This window comes from Panthera onca, chromosome A2, assembly GCF_046562875.1.
Source record: "Panthera onca isolate mPanOnc1 chromosome A2, mPanOnc1 haplotype 2, whole genome shotgun sequence".
Taxonomy (NCBI): Eukaryota; Metazoa; Chordata; class Mammalia; order Carnivora; family Felidae; genus Panthera; species Panthera onca.
Window position 1 is genome coordinate 56,440,534 of NC_138340.1, and position 24,623 is coordinate 56,465,156.

The window sequence follows — 24,623 nt, forward strand, 5'->3', positions numbered from 1 at the left end:
GGAGATTTCTTAGGAGAACATAGAGAGCCCAAGGACAAGCAGAGAATAGAGTAGCTGGTCCTCCCCAAAGATGGGAGCCAGCAACTGTTTAAGACATGAGAAGCCAAGCCTGCTGTACCTTTTCGCCATTCTGGGGTCACACATTCACTCACCTCTGCTCCTCTTTGTACATCACTAGACCCTGCCATCTTTTAAATCTCTTGGCTTCTCTCCATTTCCACTGCCATGACCCTAGTGTAAAGTACTTTTCTTTTTTTTTATTGCCTGGGGAAACTGAGGCAGCCTCCTGAATTTTCTCCCAAATGCCACCCTTGCCCATTTCCAGTCTGTGTCTCTCACTACAGCCAGAGGGATTTTTAGAAATGAACAGTTTATTCAACAGATTTCACTGATCCTAGGAAAGACGTCAAAATCATAAGCACGGTGTGGAACTGGATTACCACTCCCCCACATTCGGTTCCCTGTATCGAAGTGCACTGCTCGGTTGGAGGATTATACAGCACGGCCCATGTTGTCCTCGGGCATGGCAGAGGGGCTGCTGAACAGTGAAAACAGATGTGAGCACACGCGTTAAGAACCAGTGAGTACTTTACCACTTTTCTTTTCCTTTTTCCACGACAATGGCAATATTCCACATAGAGACAGACTGCTCTGTCAACCTGAGTCCAGAGGGGAGAGGAGACGAAGGAGAGCCACATGTGCATATAGTCTGAGACATAAAGAAACTTTATTGTAGGCCACTGAGATTTAGAGAATTGTGTGTTATGCAGCGTAACCCATCCTAACCTAACCGATACGCATAATCCATGAACTCTTGCCCATCGCCCCATTGCTTTGCTGAGGCACCACTGGCCTTTCGGTCCTTACTCAAGTTGCTCCCTCCCTCCTTACAACATTTGTCTGTGACTCTGTCTCTCCTGGGAAAGTTCTTCACTCCCACTGTTGGGCAGTTGACAGTTACTCACCAATGAGGTCTTGGCTTCACTGTGAAATACTCAGGAAAGGATTGCCTGGTCCCTGTTCAGAATACCTAGAATTTACCTTCTTTGTCATTAGAGCTCTTTCACTACACTCTAAGTTTGAGGAAAACAGAGCCCGGGGATTTAGATCATGCTTCTTTGAGGCCCTACTCCACCCCCAACCAATGTGCCCGGGCCCATGCTGAGGGGCTGGAGGTAACGGGGGTACATCAGCCCTGCGCCCTGCTCCCACAACCTGCCCCGTGACGGAGGAGATAGGTGTGCAAGCAGCAGCATTTGAACCCATTATGATCATTCTAGCAGGAAATTAGTGTAAAGAGGCCAGCAAGAAGGCAAGGAGACTGCCTGGAAGAGGGGGAGTCAGAGATGGCTTTGAGGAGGATTTGGAGGTGTCCAGGTGGGGGGAGCCTCCTGGGAGAGTGGGCGATGGGGGGATCTGATGGAGGGATTGTAGGGCAAGAAGTGGTGTCCAGAGTTTCCAGGACTTGAAAGAGGATGAACCCAGGAGAAGTTGGAACCAGAAGTAAATATCTGGCGTCTGTGTGTATTCCTGGGAACACCAGTGAGCGTTCCTGTTGGAGTGCCTTTGCAAGCTCATGGTGTTTGCTTCTTGGGGTCAAGGGATGGTGATAAAGATGACAGTGGGTTCCAAGCCCTTTCACACCGTGGATATCAGTGGCAGGCTCTGATCCGAGGGTGTGGTGGGCGTGTGTGGGCAGCTGTGTTCCCGGACACAGCAGCGGGAGAGACGTCTTTGTCTCCACTCTGCTCATTGGACACGTCTGGATGCCTTAAATACCTGACTTTGTCTTCTAAGAAAACCCACCACGGTTCTTTCTAGTGAATCAAGGCTTCCTGTGTCCACAGCCCAGTAGTCATTTAAAACGTGTATCAGGTGAACAAAATGAAAGAGAGACGAATCGCCGAAGCATCACGCCCCTGGGTATGATGTCTCTCCACATGATCTTGTTATTACAAGAATCCGCAGGGACACGGATGAAACCAGATGCTCCATGATTAGGGGCTGTGGTCACTCAGCAGGCCCCTGCTCTGGGGAAGTGAGGTGTTTCCTGGGGTTTGAGGGCCCTGATGGGACATGACAGAAAAGCTTCTCAGCCTCCCAGAAGGTTGGAGGGTGGGCAGTGATGCTGGAGAAGTCACCCCCCTCTGTGGCCCTTGAGTTTCTCGCTGTTGGAATAGGGAGGGAGGTACCATTCTCCGACTGCCAACCTCACTGGCTGTGCGGCTTAGGCAGTAGGTGGACAGTTCTCGGGGAAGCCCATTGATTCCAAGGAATTGTGGCTGTTTGATGGTATTGTTTTCACGCGGGTTGTGAGGTGGACCCTGCTGGGCTCCCCATACTGGAGGGGACAGACACCCACAGAACTGGACCAGACCCAGCACACAAGCTCTCCTCGGAAAAGCTGACCTCTGTGTGCTGGTTGTCTAGAGGAGGGACGTCAGTGCTCACTGGGGGGGTGGGGGTGGGAGGTAGATGGAATAGCACAACCAAGGAGGAGTCTTGTGAGCTGGGACCATAAGGGGAGGGAGAGGGGACAGGCGGGGGCGGGGGGGGCAGGTATGGAGGGGAGCAGAGGAGCAAAGGCCTGCAGGCCCAGGCAGGCCTAGGCGGTGGTGCAAGGAATGCCATCCTCCTGCCTCAGAGAGCTGGTTGAATCTGGCACAACGGGGCCGCTTCCACGGCTCTCTGGGCTGGAGGGTGATGCTGAGCCCCTGCCGGGCCCTCTGCCCGTCTTGCCGTTTTCAGGTCCAGCAGAGCTCACCCGCAGAGCGTAGACATGAGCCTGCCCACCCGACGGATGGGAGCACGGGCTCTGGTCAGATAATGGGGGGGGGGGGGGCAGGGGCCCCCCCGCGGCGGACCGGAGGCCACAGGCGTGGGCAGTGTAGAAGCTGAGGCTGCACGCTGCCAGGGTCCGGCTAGAGTCAGTTCCAAAGCCAGTCGGCTCCTCCCTAGGGCCCCTGCCTCTCAGACTAGCTAGTGCCTGCTGGTGAGGCTTCAGAACCTTCCAGGCCACAGCTGGAGGGACCCTCTCCAGATCAGCACGTAGGTATCACTTAGTGTGCCCTCTCAGACTGGCATCCCTGGCAGCCTGCAGGGCCCAGCTGCGGAGCCCAACGCTGCGTGTCTGTGCTCCATGTGAAACAGTGCTGCAATCCATGAGTAGTGTCCGCAGCGGGTGAGGAAGGGGAGACCTGGGTTATGCACGCCAGCCATTTGCCACTCCTGGCACACCCCCTTGTTTTGCATATGGAGAAACTGAGGCCCAGAGGGAAGAATGCCCTCGTCCAATTGCCTGTCCTTTCACTTCCCGCTCTGGGCTCTCGACGGAACTCTTGGTACCCCCGTGACACCACGTGAAAACAGTCAACTATGTGTGTGACAAGGAAATCATACTGGATGTGTCTGGACCCACACCATGTTTCTCTTCTTGCTTTTCTCCTTTGCCTCTGTTCTGTTTTAATACTTCGTGTGTTTCGTGCATTATGAAGGATGGTGGGACAATGAACATCCGTGGGCCCGCAGCTCAACTCCAGAACTAGAACATTCCCAGTCACTTCCATCTTCTCCTTGCCTGGAGGTCACCCCCCTCTGCAATTTGGTGTTTGTTTGCCATTCTCTTGCTCACAGGCCGACTGAATAAGCCTAAACATTAGATTGCTTCTTTGTTCTCAAGCTCTAAAAACTTGCTCTCTGTACGTAGATCTCTAAAATTTGCATTTTTGTACTCAACACTTCCCTGTCTCTACGCTTGAGCTGTGCTGCTGTGTAGCTGGAGTTTGCTGTCACCAGTGTGGAAAGAAATTGTGTGACTGTGCTACAATTTCTTTTTGCATTGCTCTGTCAATGAGTATCTGGGTCATTTCCTTTCTCCCCCTCCTCTTGCTAACAGTGCCGCGACGAACTCTTCTCGGGTGTGCCTTGTGTGACTCCTGGGAGTGGATTTGCAGGGTTCTAAGCTATGGGACTGGTCAACCTAACAAGAAAAGGCCAAAGTGGTTTTCAGTGTGGCCAGACCAGGTTTCACGCTCATCAACCGTGGGTGCCCGCTGATCTACATCCTCTCAGACCCTCGGTGCTGTCAGATATCACGTGTCTTCCTCACTGTGAGCCTGATGGATGTGAAATCTCTCACGGGGACCTTACCTTGCACTTCCCTGCATCCTCGTGACATCGGGCAGCTTTTCCCGTGTTCATCTGTGCACTCCGTTTCCTCCTCTACGACGTGCCTGCTGTGGTCTTTTTGCTCATTGCCTCTCTTCTTCCTGTGGATTTGTAGGACTTCTTTATGTATTCTGGATACTGATCCTTTGCTAGTTGTACATATGCCAGAGGTCTTCTGCTTTTAGTGATTTGTCTTTTCACCCGTCATTTGGTGAAGGGAAATTTACATTTTACTGCAGTCAAACCTATCGATTTTTTTTTTTATGCTTACTGAGCTTTTAACACCTTGTTAAAGAAATTGTTCCCAACCCTAAGTTTGGAAAGATATTCCCCCAGAATATCCCCTCTTCAACTTCTCTCTTTCAAATATAGATTGTTAATGTGTCTGGAATTGGTTCCGATGTCCCAGCACCGTTTACTAACTGGGGCGCCTTTCTCCAGTCACATATCAAGAAGCCTTTTTAAAACTCCTAAGTATTGAGCTCTTCAGATCTCTGATCATTTGTAGCACACCTGCAGTAATTCATGCCTGCTGTCCGCGTGTTCTCTCCTCTCCCTCTTCTTACCATTGCGATCCCTGTTACGTGCAGGTGCCCCAGGAGACCCTGTGTAGCCATCTATGGATTTTTTTTCTATGTTTCTTTCTTTATCATTTTTTGAGAAGGAGAGAGAGAGAGAGTGGGGAAGGGGCAGAGAGAGAGAAAATCCTAAGCAGGCTCCATGCTGTCGATGCAGAGCCCGATGTGGGGCTGGGTCCCCTGACTGTGAGATCGTGATCTGGGCTGACAGCAAGAGTCAGACGCTTAACCAATGGAGTCACCCAGGCGCCCCATCCATGGATGTTTTTGTGAGGATGAGGAAACAGGAGCACAGAGGAGGGTTGAGTTTGTAATGGCCACACAACGACCGTGTTGGGTGACCCCAACGTGGAGTCTGTCTCCGATTCTCTGAAGGTGGGTTCTGTGTTCCTTCCTCTTGGTGTCTAGCTGTGCACAGTAGGGCTGGTGGGTTGGGACCCAGGACCCTGGGGCTGTCGGTGGAGGGATCAGACATGACAGCCTGCCTTTCCGTTTCCGTCCCATGGGCTCCCCTGAGCTGGTGTGAAAGCCATTTGGGCACATTGTTCCTGGGGTCCTGAAAACCTCCTGCCACCTCTGCTTCTCACCCCTGCCTCATCCCTCCTGCTGTCCTTTTGATGATGAAGCAGCTGAGGTTTAACTCCTGCCTCTCACTCCCCACCGGCTCCTTGTCTGGTAAGGGGAGGGAGAGGACTGGGAGCAGTACCCCAGCACCCTCAAACCTGGAACAGAGTCGAATCCTTGCCGGGAAGGCTCCACCCTTGGTCTGAGTGATGCAGAGTCATGGCCTCTGATGATGTGGATGACAACTCACTTCTGCAGCGTTTGTGATGTGCCGGGGCCCAGTCTGAGCATTCCGTGGGGTCCTCGCCACCCTGTGAGGAGACACTGTTTTTACACTCATCTTATAGATGCGGAAGCTGAGGCTCAGAGTCGTTATGAGGCTCCAGACTCCACTCTTTACCACGAGACTGCATGGTCCCTTTGGACCCCGACCAGGCCCTAGCTCTCCCTCCTGGTGACTGGTCCAGGACCCGGGGATGGGTCTGCCATGGGGCCCCTCACGGAGTGCAGAAGAGCTTTGTCCCTGAACCCTGGATCCATGGTGGGTCTGGGCCTGCCCTGGGCCTCCTTGGCCCTGGAGGGTGCCCTCCCCAGCTTCCGAGGCTGAGCCAGGCCAGCCGGTGTTGCTCCTGTTTGCGGCCGGGGAGTCCCAGATCCAGTTAGAGACTTCTCTCTTTTGTAGGCTCTGGAAACTCTGAGAAGGGACCTAAATGGTGGGCCCTCGATTAAGGGGTTTCAGAAGGCAGGAGCCCCAGGGACACCTTGCTTTGTGAAGCCTCTTGTGTTCCAGGGAACTGCTCTCTGTGGCCACCTCAAGACGAGTTGTTTTTGACAAACACGTGTCACCTGCATGACACTTGTAAGCAGTTATGCCATGGCCATAAATCTGGGCTTGTGCTGCCGAGTGTGATACCGGCTCCTACATGTGGCTGAAGCACTGCCAACAGTGTCTCTGCTGGTTTGTCTGGCAGTGGGGGGTGGCAGGCTGCTTCAGGACACATCGGCTCCCAGTCAGTGGCTGTGTGCTATGAAGGTCCCAACGCTGACGTCTTTCTCAGCATCCCACCCTCCCTTCCTAACCTTCACTGGCTCCCACTGGGTGTCTCACAATGTGGACACTTTTGCACCCAGTCATGCTAATTGCTCTGAAAAGAAATAAAGTGGGAGGAGTGTGCAGGGAGTGACGCAGGCCATTTGGTAAGAATGATCTGTGATCTCCGGTTTGTTTAACAAAGCCTACCGGGTCAGAGCCTGAAGGAAACGGGGGGGAGCCATGCGGGTATCCGGGAAGAGCATGCTAGTCAGGAGAGCTGCACATGCAAAGGCCCGGAGGTCAGGTTGGGTCTTATGGGTTGGAGGCAGGTGTGTCTGGAGTGCAGTGAGAGGCGCAAAGCTGGGAGCAGGATGGGAGTAGGGAGCATCGTGTGGGATGGTGAGGCATTTGGGTTTCACCTGGAGTGTCATAGAAAGCGGCTAGAAGGCCCTGGGTAGGTCCAGGAAACCATAGAGGAGGCCAGATGGCTTAGGCGCAGCCACTCCCGGGCCAACTATACCTTGGTCGTAACTGTGCTGACTGTAGATCCAGCTGTAGAGCGGAACCCAGGTAACAGCAAACCTGAGGGCCAGGTGACGGTCCCGAGGCCAGCCAGTCCATCTGCCTGCAGCCAGGCCTCTGCCTATAAATCCTGCAGCCTGTGCATCCTGCCCAGAATGCTGGGATGCCTGGATCAGTTAGTTTCTGCTGCGGAATAACCACCCCGAAATGTAGCAGCTTGCGCCAACTGTTGACTTAGCTGAGCAGCTAGCTGGTCGGGCAGGTCTTCCGGGCTCCCTCAAGCATGTGTGGTCGATGGCAGGGGTCGGCTGATTTCTGCCTGGCTGTTGGCCGGGGCGACTAGGGGTGGTGGTGAGTAGGCTACATGTGTCCCATTCTTCCAGGAGGCCATCTGGGCTTCTGCACATGGTGGTGCCAGGGTCCCGAGAGGGTGGGCACGCAAGGCCACGAGGCTGTTTGAGGCCTACGCCTGAAATTGGCACGGCATCATTTCCACCACATTCTGTCGGCCAGAGCAAGTCACGGAGCCAGCGCAGATTCAAAGCGGGGGGATCTAGACCCCACCCCTGATGGGAAGAGCTGACCCATCATAGTGCAAAGGGTAGGGAGACAGGGGGTGGAGGAACAGAGCTGTTTAGGGGTCAACCACAGTGTCCCGTGTTCTGGAGAGAGGAGCAAGGCAGGAGCCAGGACCCCAGAACAGTCAGCCATGGCTGTCTCTCTGTCGCCCTGAAGAAACCAGACCCCCAACAATCCAGGACTAGGCAGAAGAAGCTCGGACCATTTGTTACTTTGTCACCAAATGCCACCTAGCCAGTAGCGGTAGACTCAACAGTCCCCATGGAGGTGTCTTTCTCTGGGATGCTTACACCCAAGGACTGCAGAGATCATATGGAACATCGCACACCTTTGGCACCACCTCTTCCAGGAAGCCCTCCAGGCTTCTTCTGGGCTCTCCCAGGCTCACCCGCCCCCCGTCACAGAAGACAGTGTACTCGTGTCCCTCATTGGTGCATGTGTGTGTCAGCCTCCTGAGTCAGAAAGGCCAAGGCCTGAGGACGGGGCTGTGTCTCACTCACCCCGAATCCCTACTCCTAGCTGGGAGTGTGCACTGAGGATGAGGCTGGCAAGGTATGGGTATACTGGGGACCTGCATTCAGTGCTGACTCACAGTTGATGTCTGCAAGGGAAGGGGAGGGTCACTGTACCTGGTAGCAGGCCCCAGATGAGGTCGGCCTGGAGCCGGGACGGGGGGTGCTGGGAACGGATGCTGGATGCAGGCGGCAGCCAGAGCTCAGCGGAGCAAGGGCAGAGACCACAGTCCTCTTGCAGACACAAATGGGTCTCGAGCTCTGGGCGCCAGCACCAAGGCAGGAAGGCAGCCCACAGGAGAGCATGCAGAGAAGCCACTCCGGGTGTTCAAGGCCAGCACTGGGCAGATGGAAAGGCAGGCAGGGCCTGCCACCCCCGAGGAAAAAAGAAACATCAGCCACGTTTGACTAGAGTCAGCTTTCGTTTACTGGAGTTTCCCTTGCCTGAGATCCACTGTACCCAAAATCAATATTATTAGCATTAAAAAAGAGAAACAAGCCAACTAGGATGTAGCAACCCCGAATGCACTGTGGTTTCGGTGCCATCACAGCACAGGAGAAAAATCTTCATCACCTTCTCATGCATACCAGAGACAAGGGAGGGAAGAATGGCAGCGGTGCAGGGGGGGGGGGGGGGGGAGCCGTCTTCACGAGGCCTCCAGGAGTGCCTCCCTGGGGCTCATGGTGAGTTAAGCCAGCCAGGCCTGCTAGTGTGCCAGCTCGTCCTGCCCACCTGGCGTCAGCACCATTGCCCCGGGCTGGGCCGGGCAGTCTCCCTTGGGGAGAGAGCTTGAAGCTTTTGCAGTTTGTAGTGGTCTGTTGTATTTAGAAACCCGAGCATCCCAGAGTCATAAATTACCTTGAACTAGTTTGCTAACCCTTGTGACTCGGTACAGCGCCTTTTCAGAAGCGGCCAGTTATGTAACGGACTGAGTGAGGCATGGCCCGGTCCCCTCAGTGAGGCAGGGTGTGCCAGGCCTGGCGTGGGTGGTAGCCACCCAGGACCACGGGGACAATGCAGGGAGGTGCCGCAGGTCTGTGCACGGCATTTCTGTGGAAATGCACTCCCGGAAGGGAGAAGGGTCTGCGAGTCCACGAAGTGGGATTCTCACTCCCAGCACGTGGTCGTGAGATCTGTACCACATGGAAGAGGCAGAGCGCACCGTGTAGTTGAGCATCTCCTGTTACATCCCTGCTAGAGGATCAGCTCCTGCTTGCACCTTTCCGGGGATGGGGGCTCATCACTGCCTGAGACATTTCACACTGACAGGAAGTTAGCTTCCCGCAAATTCCAGCTCCATCATCTGGGTACATGTTCTGAATCCATGCTTGCAACAGCCTGGACAGAGTGGGAGGCCGTTGCAAGGCTGCTGGCCAGCTAGGACCGCTCTCCCAGCCTTTCCTCCATTGCCACAGCCCTCTGGTCACAACAGGTGCTAAAGGGCCCATCTGGTTAGACATTCCGAGTGTTATCCCCGCACTGCAAGTTCATTGGCCGCGGCAATGTTGACATCGAGAGAAACACGTGTCATTTTCTTATCTCTAAAAAGAGCTCCAACCCCCTCCCCGTTTTTGTATTCAGAGAGCAGAGGGTGACCCACACTTTCTGGGGTCATGGGGAGGAGATTCAGGGAGCATCTGCTTGTAATGTGGGATCCAGTTCCAGGATCCCCTGGCGTTCCTTGAAATTTGCTGGAGAAACAAAACCCATTTGATGTTCAAACCCAGGCTTCCAACAGAATGGGACAGCTGAAACACCCCAAAAATGGACAAACCACATGAAACAGGTTTTGAAGGCCGCAGCCTTTCTGGCAGTCTGAGCCTCCCCGAGCAGCAGGGAACGGGTTTTGCCGGGAGACGCCCATTTGCGATGGCGCACGCGCTACTTTTCCCCCGGGCGAGACAGGTGCAAACTCGGATGTATTCATTTTCCACCAACGAAACGACTCGGTTTTGACCATGTTGCAGACCTAGGACTTGGCTCCCTTGCTCCCGGGGGGTGTGTGTCTGGTTTTCACTCCATTCCGAAGGAGCCTGTGGAGGCTCCCAACTTTGAACCTTCTAATGATAATGATTTACTGGTTTCAGGGGGTTCGGGGTGGGGGTGGCGGGGGGAGGTGGGACAAGAAGAGTGATGCAGAGTTTGGAGTCTGAAGGAATGATTAGCTGGGTGGAGGGCCCGGGGCCAGTGCTGATGCTGTAGTTAAGGCACAAGGACTTTCCGCAGCACCAAAGCATCACCTTTTGCTTCTCATCAACCCCTTGAAACGAACTCAGTCATGTTCACTGATAGGAATCAGTACCAGGTAATGAGTGTCCGCCATGGGTCGGGGCCTCACCGCACCTGTACAACCAACCCCACCCGTTCAAGAGGGTTATGGTGCACCCCAGTGTTTGAGCTCTGGGAGACTGGGGTAGAGAAATGCTGAACAGCTTCCCTAGATAACACGGCTTTCAAATGCAGATCTGAGACTTCCCACCCAAAGCCTTTCCAGGTCCTGTCCTTGGTGCCTGTGGAAGGTACAGATTTCCAGGCCCTGTCCTTGATGTGTCTGACTCGGTAGGGTCGGGGGGCGGGGCCCGAGACTCTGAATTTTGCCCCCTTCCCGCGTGATTCCAGCAGGCAGCCTGGACACCCAGCCTCTGTCCAAGCAGGCCGCGTCCAGTATTCGGCTGTGCCCAGCTCACCAGTGTGAGCTCAGAAACACCGAACCAAGCAGTTCCCGTAGGTCCCCCCACCCCCCACCCAAAACCCCCCACCCCTGGCAGAAGAATCCTAAAACCCTGACTGGCATTTTCCAAAGGTCCCAGCAAGCTTCTCGGGACCCTGAGCAGCCAGCCAGTGAAACCTGAGGACTGCTTGTTTGGGGAGTGTGGGGGCTGCTTCTGGAGAAGGTGGGCTTGGTTACAAGCGTTGTCTTAATTGGCACGAGGACGTGGAAGGGAAAGCAATGAGTCCAAATTAATCCGTTTTCCTGTGAACATCTCCCACCACTCCGTGCCAAGGCGAGGCAGCCTTTGTAATGAACTGACTGGGCCTTTTCTCCCCCCAAACCCAAAATGGGAGCGTGCAATTTATTTTGTGTGCGAGGTGGTATGAAAATTGCCAAAGTTGGCAGATGAGGCTGGGATGTTGGTGGAGCTGGGTAAGCAGGGCTGAGCTGTCTGTCACCTCCAGGTCGGAATGGGGAGCTGGCTCCAAAGCAGGGACAGGGGCTGGGGCCACGGAGGTGCTGTGCCGAGGGCTGAGCAGGTGGCCTTGGGAGGAGAGCAGAAACTTCTTAGCACTGTGGATGGGAGTAGAGGCACTACAGTTCAGAAATCAAAGCCTTCTCCTCGTCCTACCCTGTGTCACCACGGACCAGACACTTAACTCTCCAAGCGTCAGAGTCCACGTGGGTTCAGCGGTCTTTACTGAGTGCCTGCCGTATGTAGTGAACCCAAGTTCATCTGCCTGATGCGCATCAAGACCATCACTGAGACATGGAGTATAAAGCAAAGCAAGAGTTTATTCCAGAGGCAGGAGGGCGAGCCTCACATCCACCTCCCTAGAGGAGGAGAGTCAGGGGTACTTAGTGGCAAAGGAAAAAGGTCAGGGTACAAAGTTGCGGCCGCTAACCCTTTGGTTACCCTTTTCAGTCCCCAGGGTCTTTTGATCCGTCCTCATTCTTGTGGGTATTGGGACCACGACCCGGCCGCGGCCGTTACTTCCTGCTGAGGTGGGGTGAAGACTGGGGTTAGACAAGTGGAAACTTCGGGGTGGAAAGGAATGTTCTGCATTACCGGGATTTTTGTCCTTTGGTCAATAGTTCCTGGACCATGTTGTGTCTAGGGTTTTAGGGGTACTAGAGAACAACAGGTAGCATGTTGTACTCATGGCTTGATTCCCTTGGACCAGTTACCCCGAGTCGGAGGTTCAGGTCCGGCAGAGGCTCACTGGTCTGAGCCGGGTCCCTTTGGACCTCCTCCCTGCTGACAGGGTGTAGGGAACCTGTGGATTCTTGTCATTCAAGTGTGAATCCACGGCTCAATTCCCTGTAGTTTCGGAGGAGTGGGGGGTCAACAGCACCTCGCAGGGTCTGACCTGTCCAGTGAGGCCGGAGCTGGTCCTCTGGGCTCCCGCTCTTCAGGTCTTTACTGACATCTTTAGTGACACCTTTGGATGTCACTAAGGGATTCAGGCAGCGTGAAGACACATCTGTGAGGTACATCAGCCTGCCGGAAGCAAACTCAGACACTGGATGTACCTGATAGTATCCAAATCGCTGGTGGGAGCCCCGCCAGCAACTCCTAGGTCACGAAAAGGACATAGAAAGTCTTCCATATAACATTCCACAGGGGCTTAAACCAAGCCCTCTTCTAGGGACCACTCTTTCCCAAAGCAGGGCAGATGGCACGGGTTGTTCCCAAGTGAAGTGGGTTTCTTGGCAGAGCTTTGCCAAAGTTCATTTTTGTCCCTTTTTCCACTCTCTCGGTGTCTCCAGGAAGCGTGTGATTTCCACTGAATGCCCAAGGCCTTGGACGCTGTGGTTGTCACTCCATTGTCACTCTGAATTATTAGCGGCAGTCCAAACCTAGAAATGATCTCGCTTAAAAGCATTTTGACAACTCCCGAGGCCTTCTCTGAACAGCAGGGAGGAACCTCAACCCCGTTGATAAAGGTGTCTGCAGATGCAAGCAAACCCCGAGAATTTCCCGTTGTTCCTTGCATTCCGGGAAAGGCTGCCTGCCGGTCTTCCCCAGGTTTGGGGCCTCTCAGTTGTATACCCTTGAGGACTTGTGGGCACCCAGTCTTAGGATTGTTTTTAGCACAAGCGTTGCCTTTTGTAGCATTTCGCTGAAATCGGAGCCCGCAGTATACTTCTGGATCCACTGGAGAGTGGCATCTTTCCCATAAAGGGTGCTTCGAGGAATGTGGCTAATTATTTCTTTCATCAGATGCTCTAGGGTAAGGATTCATTCTATTTCCAGCCGGTGTCAATGCCAGCACGGTGTCCAAACCCCCACTCCTTACTTAACTCCTCTTTGGTCCTCCAAGGGACGTTGGGGTTGGTATGTAGTTAAGTCTATCTTTGGCACTAAAGCTCTTCCAGAGGGTCTTGGAGTCTTCGACGGGCTGCCAGCATGGTTCCCTTGGGCAGTCGGTCCACTTTGTGGCATCTTCCGCAGCAGACGATAGCTGATGGGTCACCACTGCACCCAGCTCTTCCTTGTCTTTGACCCGTGAAACTGTCCCCATCCGTGAACACGTCCACGTCTGGATGATCCGATGGCAGCTTGTCCAGTCGGGAAGGCTGCGATCAGCTTGTTCAGCTATCCGTGTGTCTCTGGTGATCTTTCTGAGTGGCCCTTAGATCACCGGGCCGCTTTTCTGTCACGTGTACCTCGGGTGGTCTGGCTTCGGTTTGCGGGGCTTCAGGGAAAAGCAGTTTTCGTTCTCAGTGCTTCCAGTCAACACAGTGGGAGAAAACTGGAAACCTTAGTTTGGAGAGTCAGGGTCAGACATTCAAGGAAACCAGAAGAATTCAGGACCCAGCCCAGGTGTATAGACAACCAACGAACCCTCAAAGACGGTTCATCGGAACTGTGATCTTACATTTTCACAGGTGTGTTACTGGAACAATCTCTCTCTCTGAAACCACCCTCATCTCCACCAAAGATCGCCAAATTAGGACACATTTGTTTGTAAAATTGTCCAGTTGAAGCTGGGCCTGTTTACACAAGCGCCATCACAACGGTGATTGGTCATATAGGTGTTTGGTTTTTTCAATCTGCTTCGCTGGAACTTTTCGTAAGGAATGTCAGATTGAACTTTTAACAGCCTTGTCAGGCTCAAGAAGCCAAGCCAAATACTGGCCACCAGCCTTTGCCTGCCATACCTATAGATGTGGGTGGCTCCCTCTCTTCTCGAGATCCCCCAAATACCCTGAGGTTCCTGCACCTGCCAGGAAGTGACAACCTTCCTTATTCACCTGGTAGGGCTGCTGGAAACTTTGTAAGCAAGGTACGAGGCAAGTTTTCCAAGGGGCTTCATTGGCTCGGCAAAGTCAACCTTAATTAGTTCCTTAAAGCTCTCTGATTGTAGCTGAGTCTAGGCATATCTCCCTCAACTGTGACATTCCAGTCAAAGCCTTGGCAACATGACCAATGTTTCCAGTGGCGTCCTGTTGCAAGGAGAACGGATTCGTATCGAACTTCTGCAAATAAATACACTGCCGTGAAAATACGAGAATACTCCCTGAGAGTTTTGAATTCTGGTGGTACCAGGTAGGGAGAAAGGGATAAATGTTTCCTATCTGTTTATGAAGAACTTATTTACCAAACGTCTACCAAATGTCATAGGCAGACTTAAATTTAGAAGAGCAAACATTAGAGGACCAGCAATGTTTACACAAGTGTCTGTTTGAAAGCAGTTTCCCCATTAGTTCTGGGAATTCTTACTAAGCTTAGCTTTATGATCCTGAAGGGATCAGAGAGCTGTATTTGTCAATGCAGTGCAGCTGGCAAGGAGATTCTGTGACACACGATACTTCAGTAGTTAGTATTACAAGCGATGACGCTATACCAGGACATATCAAAACCTTAGGAATCTTATAAAATCTCTAGGACACTTAGAGCAATCACCCATACAACAAAGCCAAAGAAGGTTCCTCATCGCTTATTTGATGATGCCTCCCATGTCATTTGACACACCAGGGAATAAGCCTAATTCGTCAAAAAGACTTCCATTCACAAGCTGGGTTTTTGGAAGTTGGTGAAATACCAGAAGGTTTCAAAACACGTGCCTAAATAGGATTACAGATCGTTACAAAACGGGATACTTATTTAGCCAGGATGGCAAGAAGAGATTCTCAAGGTAAATGCAGACAGCAAGGCAAATGGAGCTGTGAGCAAACCTTAGCTCTCTTAACACTGAGCAGATTCAACTTTCTTAAGTAAGCAAAGACCTAACAAAGACAAGACATAGAAACTTTGTTTTTCTAGGCAGATTAAAGGTAAAGAAAAACCTCTGTTGATAATTTAGACCCATCATCTAAGAAGCCTCTGTCACATTAACAGCGAGAAAACCCAAATTCCAGTCTTATACCGCTGTACTTTGGATATTAAAACTCATTCGTTGCAACGAGATGAATTTTTAAAAAGATATGCAGTCCCTTCTTTCTTCCTCCGTGTCACCTCCCACGTTGATACATACTTATTTGGACAAGGACATCCAGGGCACTGCATGGGTCTGAGTTCTTGTGACGGGTGTTGGGATGTGCTGACCAGAATCTCCGGCAGGAACCAAGGTCTCCCAGCCATAGCAATGCTGCCTACAGCCTTCGACGCTCAGACATCATCAGGGATCGCCGTGACTGTAGACAGCGGCCTTGCCAAGGGCATTGCCCGCTGCCCGAGGTGGTCACATCCAAAGACGCTTACGAAGAGCCAGCCCCTTGCACCTAAGTTTGGATGCTTCCGAAGGGCAGTCCAACTTTCGGGACTGCTCAGAGAGTCGGCTAAGGCTTCTGTTGAAGTGTCACTGCTCAACTTCTGCCTGACATCGTTCTCTGCCTCCCCCTTCTCTTCCCCGGGGGTCGATCGCTGCCCTCATAAACTTGTTTCTTACATGCGAAACTCCAGAATCTCGGTCCCGACCTTGCATAGCATTTCTTTTGAAAGATTCCCTTCTCGCAAACCTTCTGCAATTTTCCCTTTCGCATTCCTTCAGATTTTGACCTACGTTTTCCCCTCTTTATTTTTTTTTTTTAATTTTGTCTGAGAGAGAGAGAGCACAAGCGGGGGAGGGGGGGAGAGAGAGACACAGAGAATCTCAAGCAGGCTCCACTTGGAGCCTGACACGGGGCTCAATCCCACAACTCTGGGATTATGACTTGCGCAGAGGTCAGGAGCGGGATGCTCAACAGACTGAGCCACCCAGGTACCCCAAGTTTTCCCTCTTTGAATAACCAGTCTCACTTTCATTAAATACAGAATTTTTTCCCTTATTTTTTCAAGTAGCCTTAATTACATTTATTAAAATTATTTACATCTGTCTGTCTGTCCTTCGCTTGCCCATAAAGCTTCAGAAGCCATTGGACAGGGCTCTAACGTCTTTTTCTTTTCCATCACATTTTGTGACAGTCACAACGCCAACAGCTGGTTTGACTTACAGTAAACACAAGCAGAGTGAAACTATCATATTTAATGTTGGCAATTCTAAAGACTTATGTCCATTTTAACTAAACGAACAACGTTACATTAGCTTTCATACCAAATATTATCCAAGATCACTTGAACTTGAACGACACCTGGGGTTAGTTTCTATCTTTCTGAATTTTAGAATGCCCAGTTCTTTTTTTTCTTTTAATTGTTTTTTTGTTTATTTACTTTTGAGAGAGAGAGAGAGACAGAGAGAGACAGAGCGTGAATGGAGGAGGATTAGAGAGAGAGGGAGACACAGAATCTCAAGCAGGCTCCAGGCTCTGAGCCCTCAGCACAGAGCCCTACGTGGGGCTCGAACCCACAGACCACAAGATCATGACCTGAGCTGAAGTCAGACGCTTAACCGACCAAGCCACCCAGGTGCCCCTAGAACACCCAGTTCTTACAAGCACTTGCCTTCAAACCAGCTAAGTAGAGCACTTTTACAAATTAATTTTCACAACCACCACCCGGAGGTAGAGAAACTATCTCACATTTACAACATACATAGACACGTACCATTCCACAAACAGGGTGCAAGCAAAACCCTAAAGGCCCAGTTGCCTAATATCTCCCTTTTACAAAACACAGCTAAGTGCAAGATGGTCTTACCATTTATGGATCCCTTCATCGGTCGTCTTTCTCAGGAGTCTGATGAATATTGTGGTGGAGCAGAGTTGCCAAAAACAAACGATGGCCTCGTTTGGGAGACTCCAGCCCGTAGGGCTGGATGTGCAGATAGATTGTCCTTTCCCAGCGTCCAACGAGTTCATGGCTTGTTGTATTCAAAGATGCCCAAAGCGGTCAAAGCAGCTGACAGACCAGTTGAAGCCCAGGTTACCTCCATGAATTTTCCCCTCCCCACCCCACCCCCTGCCCTGCTTCAGCTGTGTCCAGTCTGCGGTGTGGCCCATCCGTTGTGGATGGAGGCTCTCAGAAGAGGTCCATAGATGTTCAGCCTGATTCTGGAGACACTACTGGTCCTCTCTTTCCACAGACAAGAGAAAGGTCTCTTTTGTCGCTGAGAAAATAACTCATGTGGCTGGATATTTTAGAAAACTCCTCTGGTGACTGTCTGGAAGGTGGCCCAGAGATATTTAGGGTGCATCAAAGCAATGCCGGCCTGATAGAATTAGTTAGGAAGTGTTCTTTCTCCTGAATTTTTTGGAAGAGTTTGAGAAGATTGGTGTCAATTCTTCCAATGTTTGGTAGAATTCACCAGTGAGGCTGTCAGATCCGGGGCTTTTTTTTGTCAAGTGGTCTTCGATTACAGCCTCAATCTCCTCCCTAGTTATGTACGAATCTCTTCCGATTTTCTCTTTCTTTGTGATTTAGTCTTGGTAGGTTTTCTAGGTCTAGAGATTTGTCCATTGTATCTGGATTCTCCAATGAGCTGGAATACACTTGTTGATAGCACTCTAACCCTTTCGACATCTGTAAGGAGTAGAAAGACCCTCTGTTTCATTTATCTCTGCTCTAATCTTTATTATTTCCTTCCCTTTGCTACCTTTGGCTTTTTCTAGTTTCTTAAGTTGCACGTCTATGGTGTTGATTTAAGATCTGTCTTGATGTTTACTGTGAGCGTTTACAGCTATAAATTTCCCCCTCACCACTGCTTTGTTGTTTTCCAGGAGTTTTGACGCGTCGTGTTTCATTTCCCTTCACCTCTACGTATTTTCGCATTCCACTGTGATTTCTTCTTCGACACATTGGTTCTTTGAGAGTGTGTTTTCAGTTTTCACAGCTTTTTAAATTTTCCACTCTTCCTTCTGTTACCGATTTCTGACTTCATCTTCTTGTGGTTGGAAAAGATACTTTGTATGATATCTATCTTGTAAAATCTACTGAGACTTAACTCGTGACCTAATGCAAAGACTGTCTCAGAGAAGGTCCCTCGTGCCGTTATTGTTGGGTGGGGTCCCGTGCCCGTCTGCTAGATCTGGCTGGGCTATCGTGTTCTTCAAATCCTCTGTGTCCTTACTTACCTTCTGTCTGGTTGTTCTGTCCATTATTGACAGTGGGATATTGAAGGCTCCAATGATTATTATAGAACTATTTTTCCCTTCAGTTCTGTCGATAATGGCCTCTCATTATGTGTGTAAATGTTTATCATTTTTTCTTCTTGCTGTACTGAACCTCTTAATTCATATAAAATGTCCTTCTTTGTCTCTTGTAACATTTTCTGATTGAACGTCTGTTTTGTCTGGTATTATTACAGCCACTCCACCCTTTCTTTTGGTTACTATTTGCATGGATTATCTTTTTCCTTCCTTTCATGTTCAACTTTTTTGTGTCTTTGGATCTGAGTCCCTTGTAGGTAACAGATAGTTGGATCCTATGTTTTTATCCATTTCACTAATCTGTTTAATCTGCTTACATTTAAAGTCATTACTGATAAGGAAGGAATTCCTTCTGTGGTTTGCTCTCTGTTTTCTATATGCCTTAATTGCTTTCTGTCTCAAATTTTCTGCATGACTATCTTCTTTTGCATTTAGTTGATTTTTTTTGTAGTGAAACATTTTAATTCCCTTCTCATTTCCTTTTGTGTATGTTCTGTGGCATGTGTGTGTGTGTGTGTGTGTGTGTGTGTGTGTGGTTGTGTGTGGTTACCATGGGATTGCTTTTAACATCCTAAAGTTACAACATTGTAATGTCAATTTATACCAGCTTAACCTCAATAACACATGAAAACTCAGCTACTTTACAGCCCTGGCCCCACCTTCTTTCAGTTGTTAATGTCACAAAATTACATCTTTATGCATCTTGTGTCCAAAAGCATAGATGAATAATTAGGTTTTTAAATATATCAGTCTCTTAACATAGAGAACAAAAAGTAGAGCTACAGACCAAAGTCATAACAGTACTAGCGTTCATAATTGTCTGTCTGCTTACTTTTACCGGAGATTATTTCTTCAGAAGGCTTCGAGTTACTTGTTCAGTGCCCTTTCATTTCAACCTGAAGGGCCCCCTTCACTGCAGGGCCGGTCTAGTCATCAGGGCAAGGCTTTCAGCTTTGGTCGATCTGGGAATGTCTTCATTTCTTCCTCATTTTTGAAGGACAGTTTTCCCAAATGTAGGATTCTTGGTTGACAGCTTTTTTCCTTCAATGCTTTCAACACATCAACCCATGCCTTCTAGCCTCCAAGGTTTCTGATGAGAAATCTCCTCACAACCTTATCAGTGAAAATATGATGAAAAGCAATGTTCCTCTGAGCTTTATAGATGTTAATAATGAGCCTTATCGTGTTTTACACAACACAACATTTCCTTATACGTTGTAGCACCATTTTGAGACCAGGAACTGAGTATTTTAAGTGTAGACATTACGAGGCCTATACAAGCCAAAATTACAGTTTTCTAAACTTGAAGTGAAAAGGCCACTGAACCATCTTATAGATTTTGATTTCTAACAAAGTAAATATCAATCTTGAAAAGCCCACACAAACAAACAAAAAGCCCATTGGGGGTCTTTTTTTTTTTTTTTTTTATTGAGTAAAGGGGTTTTAGGAGTAAAAAGTGAGGAAACCACTGTGGTCTCAGACATCCCCAGCCATGATTGCATAATTGGCCCATTTCTTGCTGTGCCCTCACAAAGCCCCATGGTGAAGTCATGGCACGACCTGTCTATATAAGACCCTGGCTCGGCTGGGTGTTTGGTCTTTACAGCCCAGGAAGCTTTGGTGACCTGTCGGCCTTTGACCCTAGCTAGTTTGATTTCGACTTCTCTTTTTTTCATTTTGTTTATTTTTTTATTTTCATTTTTCTTTTTTCTCTACTCCTTTTCTCTCCCAATTTTTTTTTGCCTTCTTCTGTTTTTACTTTTTTCTTTTTTTTCTCCTTTTTTAGTTTTTCTTTTTCTCAATTTTTCTTCGTTTCCTCCCTTCATTTTCTTTGTGTGTGTGTGTGTGAGTGTGTGTGTGCGCGTGTGTGTTTTTCATTTGTTTTTTTTTGTGTTAGCGTTTTAGTACAGTTAGTATAGTTCATATTGTTAGTATAGTTCATATTGTTAGTATAGTTCATAAGCATAGTATTGTTAGTATTGTTAGTATTTTGTAGGTTGGTATTGTTGGTTAGCATAGTCCGTGTAATTAGCATTATTTAGCGTTAGTATAGTTAGTAGGTCACCATGCTTCAGGGGCGTAAGGCCATTACCGCTGGTGAGGAGGACTTCTGTATTTACGAGATCTCCGAGATCACCAGTGAGGGCAGCATCCCCCCCAGGAAGCAGTCTGATGTGACGTTCATCAAGAAAACCCAGAAGGACCCCGCTGGCCTCCAGGGACCCTGTCGTGAAGCCCAGAATATGAAGACCTCAAGTCACCCAAGTGTTGTCAAGTCACTTGAGGTGATCAACACCAAGGAAACATTGGTTCTCCTTTCAGAATACGTAAGCAGAGACAACCTGCGTGACGATTTTACGCACCGTGGCCAAGTGACGGAGGAGGTTCCAGACAAATTCTGCCAGCTGTTATCGGTGGTGGAGTACTGCCACCAACAAGGTATGATAGGCGGGTATCTAAAGCTAGAGACACTGCTTTTTCAAAAGAAGCTGAAGGTAAAACTCACGGGGGTTGGACTGAGCATCCAGTTTGCTGGCTACAAACTCCACACTTTCTGGGACAGCCCCCCTTATTCTGCCCCGCGACTCTTCCTGCAGCAAAGGGAGGACACCCCTTCCGCAAACGCTTGGAGCCTGGGGGTGGTTTGGTACTGCTTGGCCACCGGGTTGGAGCCGTTTGAGGGGGAAGTCTTCTGGGACGCGGAACGAAATATCGAAAACAGGGAACACAATGCTCTGGTTTTCATGTCCCTGGAGAGTGAAAACATGTGGTACACGTTGACAACTATCCAGCCCACGATCAGGACACCAACCACAGTCCGCTCCTGGAGCTCCATCGCAACCTGTTCCAGCACAGGCCTGTTCTCAGAGCAGAGTAGTCTGACCTCCGAAGGGACCACCATAGTGACCACGATTAGCGGGCCCAGATGCAACTCGCCAGCCACAAACTCCGACACCAGCAGTGAATACAGGCAGCCAGGGAGGATGTCCCTAGAGCCAAAAAATCAGGTTCTCAAACCTCTCAATAAATTAAAAAATGTATTTAAAAAAAATAATAAAATACAACCCAAAAAAAACAAATAAATGAGAGCCATGAGAGCCACGTGTCCGTGCCTTTATTTTATTTTGTTTTTTAACTTTAAAGGAAAAATGTTTGTTTTGAAAGAGAAGGGACAGTGCGAGTGGGGGAGGGACAGAGAGAGAACCCCAAGTCTACTCTGTGCTATCCGCTCGGAGCCCGACGCGGGGCTCCAGCTCACAAAACTGTGAGATGGCGACCTGAGCAAGACCAAGAGTGGGACGCTTGAGTCACTGAGGCCCACCCAGGAGCCCCGTCCCTGCTTTTTAAGTGCAGGGAACGATGCTGAGCTCCAGGAAGCCCGGGGACATGGCACAGGAGATTGGCCAGGGCGACGGGTGGGACCAGATCCAGAACAGCTTCACAGGCTGGAGGAGTGTCGGTGGGATAGTGACCTGCTGGATGTGGAGTTGTAGGAAGCACAAGGTGGAGGTGGTGAAGTTTTGGAGTGATGGGGGGTTCGTGGGTCTGGAGCCGATGGCCAAGCAAGAATTCGTGAAGAAGTCTTTGGTGCAAAAAGGTGATTTTATTAAAGCACGGGGACAGGTCCCATGGGCAGGGAGAGCTGCACTGGCGTCGTGACAGGTAGCTCATTATATACCCTCAGGTTGGGAGGGGGTTAGGGAGAGAGCCAGAATTCCTTGGAGACTTACTCTAGGACTCAAGGTTCCAGGACCTTGAGGGGCTAGCTGTTGCCAGGAAAACGCCGTTTCTTGCCGTTTAATGAAACCTCAGCCATGAGACCCTTTAGATGGATCTGGGCAGGCCATAAGCGTGGAGGATGATTGCCAGCATATATGTTGCGGGGGTTGAGATGAAGTAGATTTGTCATTATTTGTCATAATGGCGTGTGGGCAGCGGGGGCCCCGGGGGTGGGTCACAATGGGGTATGGGCAGCGGGAGTCCGGGGGGTGGGTCACAATGGCGTGTGGGCAACGGGAGCCCCGGGGGTGGGTCACAATGGGGTGTGGGCAGCGGGAGCCCCGTGTGGGCAACGGGAGCCCCGGGGGTGGGTCACAATGGGGTGTGGGCAGCGGGAGCCCCGGGAGTGGGTCACAATGGGGTGTGGGCAGCGGGAGCCCCGGGGGTGGGTCACAATGGGGTGTGGGCAGCGGGGGCCCCGGGGGTGGGTCACAATGGGGTGTGGGCAGCGGGGGCGCCGGGGGTGGGTCACAATGGGGTGTGGGCAGCGGGGCGCCAGGGGTGGGTCACAATGGCGTGTGGTCAGCGGGGCGCCGGGGGTGGGTCACAATGGGGTGTGGGCAGCGGGAGCCCCGGGGGTGGGTCACAGTGGCGTGTGGGCAGCGGGAGCCCGGGGGGTGGGTCACAATGGCGTGTGGGCAATGGGAGCCCCGGGTCCCCTTCCAGGGACTGCCCACCTGGTGGGGAAGGGATGAGCTGGGTGCAAACACTCTGGATATCACCCTCTCTTTCCTGTGCACCCACTGGGGACCAGACCTCAGCCGGTGGATGTCCCAGCTCTCCCTACCCCACCCTTCCCCCTGCTGTCCCCCTCCTCCCTTCTGCCCTGGCTCCGGACTCACCTGCTCTCACTGGCCACAGGTGCAGGGTCCATCATGGCCCCCTTCCTTTCATGTCTCACTTTGGCCACCTCCGGAAGCTGACTTGGATGACCACGCATAGCAGGCTCTTTTTGCCCAGATGTTGGGTCAACAGTAATCCACTTATCTCACTGGAAAGTCTTAAGACACCACATAAAACCAAATCGTGGCTCTGTGCCCTCTGTATACATGACAGAGAACCCCAATATAACAGACTGGTGAGGAAGGAGGTGGGGTGAGATCAGAGGGTCCCTAGTAATGGCCCCCGAGTTGTAACTACTGAGAGGCTTGTCACCTCTGGGTGCCCCAGGAGATTCACTCCTCTCTCCCCTTCATCCCCGACCAGAAACACTCCAGATTTGTGCCAGCAGACTGGTTGACTGTACTGTGTTTTAAAGGACAAGGAGTGCGTAATTCACTCATTTATTCACTCAACAAACACGTTTACATGATGGTATATATGGTGGAGGTTCCATGGGGCACAGGACCCAGTTCCTGCCCTTCAGAGCTGAGGCCACCGGGAATAGGTAAGGGAGCGTGGAGTGAAGTTCCAGAGTCAGGTTCAGATCGCAGCTCTACCACTGACTCGCCGTGTGACCTTGGGGAAGTCACTTAACCTCTCGGGGCCTCAGTCTTCCCACCTATAAAATGCATACACTAGTGATGCCCGCCTCGAGGACAGCTGTGAAATTGAAATAAGGTCATTTAGAGAAGCTCTGGGAACACTGCCCAGGGCAAAGTGCGGCAAGTATTTACTGCTCATTTAGCGGCCATTACTGAGCACCTACTATGTGCCAGGCACCAGGGATGCAGCAGTAGGCCCTGGAGGGGTAGACAGGTGAGCAGTGCAGAATACCCAGGAGACCCCAGGTGTGGGAAAGCAGAGGCTCCTGGGGATCACACTCCCTCCACCTTTCCCTGCCCTGAACCTACAGCTGCTGGCCCCTCCTGCTCACCTGCCAGCCAGACCCCATTGTCCTGCGGCATCTGGGGAGCGCTTTGCCAATTGCCTGCCTCAAAGGTGCACTTGTCCTAGCTCTTGCCAGCTGGGGGACCTCAGGACACTGCCTTGGCCTCTCATCACCTGCTTTCTTTCTGTGAGGGAGGACCCAGCCCTTCCACGGGGGTTCAGCGAGGAGCAGGGGACAGAGTGGATGGCATCCAGCCAGCAGGGTCAGCTCCTGCGGTGACAGGGAAGCAGCTTTAAACACACCTGCAGCTCCCCTGTGGCTCGCGGAGCCTCGTGATCTGTGGTCTGCAGAGGCGGCCTAGGGCGGGTGATGTATCTGTGCCCCAGGTGTGGTGGAGGGGGGTTAATTAAAAAGGTGGCTGGGAGATGAATTTCTGGAAACACAAATTGGAAACCAGTGGAAGCTATTGATCTGCCTAATGGGAAGCCGATGGTTTCTGAGCGTGCAGACAGCTCCGGCACAGGCAGGTGGCAGGAATGATGTGGCCCCTTCCCCGAGCTGATCGGTCCCAGGTGCACTGGGAACATGGGTCGGGGAAGGGCCAAGGAGGTGCCCACAGCCTCCCGGTGGGGCCCTGGGGTACTGATTCTGGCTCAGAGCTGGGGAGCCCGCTGCGTTTCTGCTTGGGGTCCTCATCAGAGGAGCTCCTATCCTGCCTCAGTTTCCTCATCTGGAAACTCCTGACCCCTGGTATTATTGTCAGGTTAAGTGGGTTGTGACAAATACCGTCCTCAGTGCTGGGTACACGGTAGTAAACACCCTGGCCCACGTCTCAGCCCTCCTGGAGCTCACACTCTAGTGGGTGCGACACAC

General features: G+C 51.1%; 1 protein-coding gene and 1 long non-coding RNA gene across 7 annotated transcripts in view; both read left to right on the top strand.

Moving 5' to 3' along the window:
- IQSEC1 (IQ motif and Sec7 domain ArfGEF 1) overlaps nucleotides 1-24,623 on the top strand; it is a 423,845-nt gene that overhangs the window by 200,832 nt on the left and 198,390 nt on the right. The window lies entirely within an intron of this gene.
- LOC144615675 (uncharacterized) overlaps nucleotides 1-24,623 on the top strand; it is a 73,028-nt gene that overhangs the window by 29,851 nt on the left and 18,554 nt on the right. The window contains exon 3 of the long non-coding RNA XR_013554103.2: nucleotides 399-580. This is a non-coding gene — a long non-coding RNA (uncharacterized LOC144615675). The remainder of the gene's footprint in view (nucleotides 1-398; nucleotides 581-24,623) is intronic.